This window comes from Nannospalax galili, unplaced genomic scaffold (assembly GCF_000622305.1).
Source record: "Nannospalax galili isolate Female #2095 unplaced genomic scaffold, S.galili_v1.0 scaffold698, whole genome shotgun sequence".
Classification (NCBI taxonomy): Eukaryota; Metazoa; Chordata; class Mammalia; order Rodentia; family Spalacidae; genus Nannospalax; species Nannospalax galili.
In genome coordinates, this window is record NW_008341886.1 from 374,915 (window position 1) to 381,681 (window position 6,767).

Consider the following 6,767-nt stretch of genomic DNA (forward strand, 5'->3'; position numbering starts at 1 on the left):
AGCCATTCAGAATCACCTTAATGCTATGTCTATTGAACAGGGTAATAGTAGAGTGTTCTCCCTTATGACATGTGACCTGGGTAGCCACAGATTCTTGGCCTTGAAAACAGTGCCAGGTATGGGCATCATCTTGTGAAAAAGGCAGTAAATTCAATCAGTTTCCGTATTACACTAACTAATATATAAAAAAACTTAAGTATATAAAAGTACATAACGGTAGCTCGTTAAAAGGCTTTGAATGCAGCGAAGTTGCTGGGTGCTAACTTAGTAGAGGTAAAGACATACAGTTAATCTCCAACAGTATGAAAGAAAAAAAATACTGCACATTTATTTCGATTTATATTTTGAGGAAAATTAAATTGTTCATACCTTGAGTACTGTTATAGCTTAACGATCAATATTTTTTTCTGTAGATGGGATAAAACATATGCAAATATACTTGATTTAATAGTTCACTTAATGGTTTTGCAAAAGAGAAGAACAATCAGTTATAGTAAGTAGTAAATTATTTTTTGATATCAGGTAGCCTAAGGTTGGCCAGTCACCAGAACACCTGGAATGCCGGGATTTAATTTTAGTCATTGCTGCATGTGCAGCTGACAGTAATAAATACAGATGAACATGCACAGATTTTATGTGTTATTTTATGAAGTTGTGTTTCTCAGAGCCCCAAATACGCACATTCTATATAAATTTCTCAGCTAGATTTATAGTTTTCAAATTTTTATTTCCTATTTTGGCTACCTCCATGATATCCAAGCACTGCAGATGTTCAGAAGATTATCTGTCTAAATTAAACTGGAAGTTTACAGAAATGTTTTCTTCACTCAAATGATTACAATATTGCTCCTTTAACATCTTGAAAGTAAGTCAATGATACTTCTTCTTCGTTTATCCAAATTTGCATATTTTTAAAAATTGTCCTGTTATAGTATCTAATGAAAATATGTTAGATCAGATTTATTTTACCAAAATCATTTTGCAGTATGAAAGTGACCCTAGATCTCTGTACAATGTACATCTTATTAATGTTTCATTTTTATTAACTCTTTGAGAATTTTGTGCTTGCACACTGTACTGTGATCCTATTCAACCCTTAGTCTTTCTGATAATTCCTCCCCAAACTGAGTCCTCTTCCCACATTCTCTCGCAACTTCATGCCCTCTTTTCTCAATGACCCACTAAGTCTTATTTGTGCAGCCCATACACCTGTGGATGTGGTGATTTTTAATCCCTACCCTGTCCTCTTAATTTTCAAAGCAGACACTGATAAGAACAGTGAATCATATTATTTACTTTTGCTAATGAAATAAAGAATTGAAGAAGGTTTAAAGTCTAAAATAACATAATTTTCATGGTTAAAGATAAAAAGTCTAAAATATTTTAAGTTTTTTTATTGCTTATATTCTTTGGTAATCCTCTGATGTTATAGGATATATTCTGACTAATGTCCCCAGACCCTGTGATCTCCTGTCTAATGATAAAATTCCCTTTTACCCCTAGTCATCCATTTCCAGGAATCGCCCCTTTGTGTTCTGTTTAGTTATTCATTTAGGTGAAGAAAGAACATGTGTATGAGCAAGAAAATTGTATTGTACATTGGAGGCTGGGACAGTCAACTATGGGCACAAGACTGAAGGTGATGACTCCCCTCTTACTGAGTCTATAAGTGAGACCTAGCTATTCTTCTTCTGGGCATAGGCCCAAAGGAGTCCAGATCCTGTCACAGAGATATTTGTTCATTCTTTTACATTGATTATCTGTTCATCGTATTTAGGGGAGGGAATCAACCTATGTATCCACCAGCTGATGATGAGTAGATAACGAAAATGCATGTATGCATTATGAATGGAGCTGAGAAAAAACTATATTGAGTGAGGTAACCCAGGTACAGATATCAAATGTCTCAATTTCTCTTGCTCAGGTGTGGCTCTTAGCTACAAACCTCTAATTTTTTATGCTCATGGTGGTGGATCAGTAGGCAGATTATGGGAGTAAGATTCCCAAAAGGAGGGAGCAGAGTAGAACATAGGTTTTAAGAAAATTGAAGTGATATGGGGAAACTGGGGGTAAAAAGCTTTAATCAGGAATGGGTTGGGGAACATGGAAGATGAGTAGATAGGGTGATTAAACAAAAATAGAGGGCATGAAAAAAGCCATATCAACACTATCTTTAAGAAAATTTGAAAAATATAATCAATTTATTTAATAATAGTTTAAAGAGAATTACCCTGCATAGTGAGGAAAAGCTGCTTCTCGAAGCCTTGCATTATCAAAGAAAACCCCCAGTCCCAGGGGTGGCAGACTCCCATAAATGTTGTCATGCAGGAAGGCACAGAGGTCCCCACATCATATAAATTCTTGTTATTCCTCATGGTTGCTCACTAGAACTGGATGGAAGGTCCTACTGAGGAAGATGTCACACAGCTGGGATGCCTAGTATAAGAAATCAAGCTGGAAAAGAAGTAGCAGCTCCTTCCCTGCTTCCTAGGTTTTATAGTCCAGGAAAAATATATGATCCTCACTTTATTAATCAGCAAGGATTCACTGATCCTTTCTCTCACTTCCTCCTTTATTTCCCAATTTTAACTAGTTTTTCACAGAAATGTACATGTAGTATATATTTATGGACTATCGTTTGGCGTTTTGACACGTATATACAAAATGTCATAATCTTAGGGAATTTATCATAACTATCACACTAAACATTTATCATGTCTTGGTTTTGAAAATGTTCAAAGTCCTCATCTGTAGTTATCTTGAAGTACATAACACAATGATTTTAGCTTATGAGTGCTTGTCTGTGCAACAGAACACCAGTAATTACTTCTATCCAACTATAATTTGGTACCTGTTGTCTTTCTCCCCTTCCCTTCCTCTTGCCTTTCCTAGAGACTCATTACCACTAGACAACTTTACTCTGTGAGGTCAGCTTCATTATACCCCAAAACAGAGGGAGATCAGATAGTTGTTATCTTCCTCTTTTCTTCCTGTGTCTAGTTTATTTCACTTATTAGCCCGATGTCCCTTAGTTTCATCTGGACAGACTTTGTTTTCCTTACAAGGAACTTAGCAATTCATTATGTCCCAGAAAGTCAACAGAAAATGCAATAAAAATTCCTTACATTTGGAAGCAATTATAAATGAGGTAAAAGTTAATTCTTGAATCAGTAGTGAAAACTCTAAAACCTCACTTGTAGACTGAAAACAATGTCAATAGATTATTCTTGTGATCAGTTGATGACATTGTTATTACTTATTTTTTAAAGATTTTACTTTTGTAATTAAGTGTATGCATTTGTGTCTGTGTGTGGATTTGGGGATGTGAGTGCAGTGCCCTCAAGGACAGAGGTATCAGATTCCCTGGAAATGGAGTTACATAAAAGGCCTTGTGAGCTGCCAGTTGTGGGCACTGGAGAGTCACTCAGGGTTGCTGCATGAGCAGTGCTGGCCCTTAAAAGCGGGTCCATCTCTCCGGTCCCAATAGTAATTAATTTTGAAGAAAATAAGGCGAAATGTATTGCTTTATATATCTTTAAGATACATCATTATTTTGATCGAATCAATGGTTTTAAGATATGTCTATCCATTTACGTTGTGTGTGTGTGTGTGTGTGTGCATATGTACGGGAAAACAAAGCATGGAGGTCAGAGGACAATGTGCAGGAATCGGTTCACTCCATCCACCATGTTGTCAGCTGGGTTCAAACACATGTCCTCAGATTTGAATGACTTTTAAGGGCTTTGTGTTTCCTCATTGCTCACTACAAGAACAATCTCTCTAGTTCCTTCATGAATATCATATCCCAATGAAGACAAAAATATTCCATGGTACATTTATCATCATTCAGCACTTAAAAATATAAGACAGAGATGTAGATGTATTTCACGACCCTGAGATGGATTCCCTCCATTAACAAATAGTAAACTGTTGGGTAGGCATGTCCTCCGAGAGAGCTAGCACTGAACCCAGTAGACTCAGAGGGGGAGACAGTCACCCTCCTACCCAATCTGTCATATTCACTTGCATGAGGGGGAGGGTCCAAGGACAGACACTGAGGAAGCCAGGAAGCGCTGAGGAAGCTGGGGAAGCAGGGGAAAGTCGCCATCTTGGTGAGGTGGGGCGGGGTACTGGTGGCCCGGTGGTGGCGAATGTCAAAACCTCAGGAGAGATGTAGGGGGGGAAAGAGCCCACCGGCGTTCATGCCTCTGTAAGTGACTCCCGCCTCCTGAATAGCATAAGCTTGGCTGGCAAGCCAAAATAAATATTCTTATTCCCCAGTCGTAACTTAGAGGGACATTGTGGTGGTTTGGTTGGTTGGTGTTAAGACCCTGTGGGCATGGGATCTGAGAAATTGGCATTACATAAACAAACAAAAAATAACTAACAGTTCCAATTTCTCTTCTCACCAATCTTGAGCAGGAATAATTAATGACAAACTCAGTGTGCTAGTACTGATGGAAAGAATTTTTAATCAATATTTCAGAAGAACTCATACCTATATTGTATCATAGAAACGTTCTGAGGAAGTCCACTGGATCTGGGCTTAAAGAAACAATCTAAACACCCTTCTGTGGGTTGCAGCAAATATCTTGGCTGGTGAAGATCTCTATTATACACAGGCTGAAGTAAAGTTTGTCAGATCTCATATAAAACTTATTACTTTTATTTTTTATGTCTATGAATGTATCGCCTGTATGTATGTGAGTGCACCCACGCAATGCAATGCCATGAGGTCAGAAGAGGGCTTCAGATTCCCCTGGAACTGGAGTTAAGGATGGTTCATAGCTGCTATGTGGGTGCTGGGAATTGAACCTGGATCCTCTGCAAGAATAGTCAGTGCTCTTAATCGTTGAGCCATCTTATGAGAATTTAGTTGATCTCCAAACTTAAGCATGGTTACAGAGACACTAATTTTATTAGTGTGAAAACACTGAAATTTTATAATCATTGATGATAGTGGAATTACTGACTGTAAGTGTTCATGCTTTTTAAAACAGTAACTCACAGAGAGCTAGAATTTGTGGCATTCATATCCTCTGTATTGGGGTGACTGATTTTCTACAGAAAGCAATATGGCATGACCAATGTCAGTTTAAGATCTTTCAGACTGTTATTAAATTAATTAGAATGGACAAGGGAAGGACAAAATGTACTTACATTTAAAATGTCAAACGGGTAGCAGGCATTCTAGTCCTCTGGCTTGTCTTCCAGTCATGCTATGGAAACTGCATCAATGAAATATCAACAAAACGACTGCCTAAACATTACCTGCATAATGAGAAGACCACTGACTGCACATGCCAATGTGGATGGGGGTAATTCACAATGTCCTACCTTCTCATGAAGAGCTGCAGGCAATCAATGGCTGCTAAGGGAGGGAGAATCAGTTTTCTCAAGAAACTAGTTATTTGACTGGTTAGCTAATTTCATGTGTTCAACAATAAATACATGCACATACAAGTACCACTATATGGACTCAGTATATTACATATACATATATATATATGTTGTATACATATGTTGTATACATATATATATATATTCCATGTGTTATATGTAATTTTGTGTATATATAAAATAATGCAAGAAGCCATGAAGTTGAGGAGTGGGTTAGACATGGGGAGAGCTGAAGAGGGAGAGGGAGGGCTAGACATGATGTAAATACAATATTCATGTATAAAATTCTCAAAAAAGTTAAAAATTATAAATATGGTGAAGATAATGAAATTATACCAATGCATTTACTAATCATAATATATACAATTATCTTGTTATGTACTATTATCTTTTAAATTCAAGTTACTATTTGCAATGATTATGAATACAAATTTTACATTAAAACACCCCCCAAAGCAAAAAAAAAAAAAATAGAAGATGTTAAACTGGGGAAACTGCTATTCTTTTGTACCAAGAAATTTATGGTAAGATTATGTACAGTAAAAAGCTGACAGTAGTTAATTTCCTTGGACATGATAAGTCATAGGCTCAGAGAAACCAAACAGCGACCCCTAAATGTATTCCCTGGAACTTTGTAATCAGAGTATCCTGTGAGGGCAGATTGTTATGTATATGGAAATCCCTGTCACCAAAACAGGCCATGGAGATTTTCCTGAGCAACATCTATTCACCTCCCAACTGAGTAAGTACAGCACCCCACTTTGCTCACAGTGCAGTGACTTTGCTCAGCTAAGTGCAGAGGAAAGGTCACCACCTGGAAGGGTCACATGATTTTCAAGTAGCTGGATGAGTTTTCTGCAGGGTAAAAACCCTATTAATAAGTGCTGATAGGAACTTGTGAGTAAACTCTGAGGTTACGCATTTTGCTAAGAATTCTGAGTCCTATTCAGAAATCAAATCTGCATTGGATTTGGAAAACACAGGTTGATTTCACCAATCAATGGCATTGTAATTTTCCTCTCATGTTATGTTTGAACACTTAATCACTTTATAAAATTTATCTTTAATCTACAATATTAAGTAGTAAAATTAGAATGTATTTCATGTTTTTTGGGTGGTGGTTGTCATTTCATGTTTTTTTTGGAGTGGTGGTTGTCATTATCTGGGATTTCGGGATTTAATTATCAATTCCTAAATCGTGTCTTATTTCACTGCTTGTTAACTCCTTTTCTGAAATGTTTAGACTTTACAAATGACTGATGATTTGAGCTCCCACTCATACCCCTCACACTGCAACTTATAGGTGATATATTTACATGATGTTGAGCAGAGGAATGATAAATATTAACTGTATTAGAAAATATAGG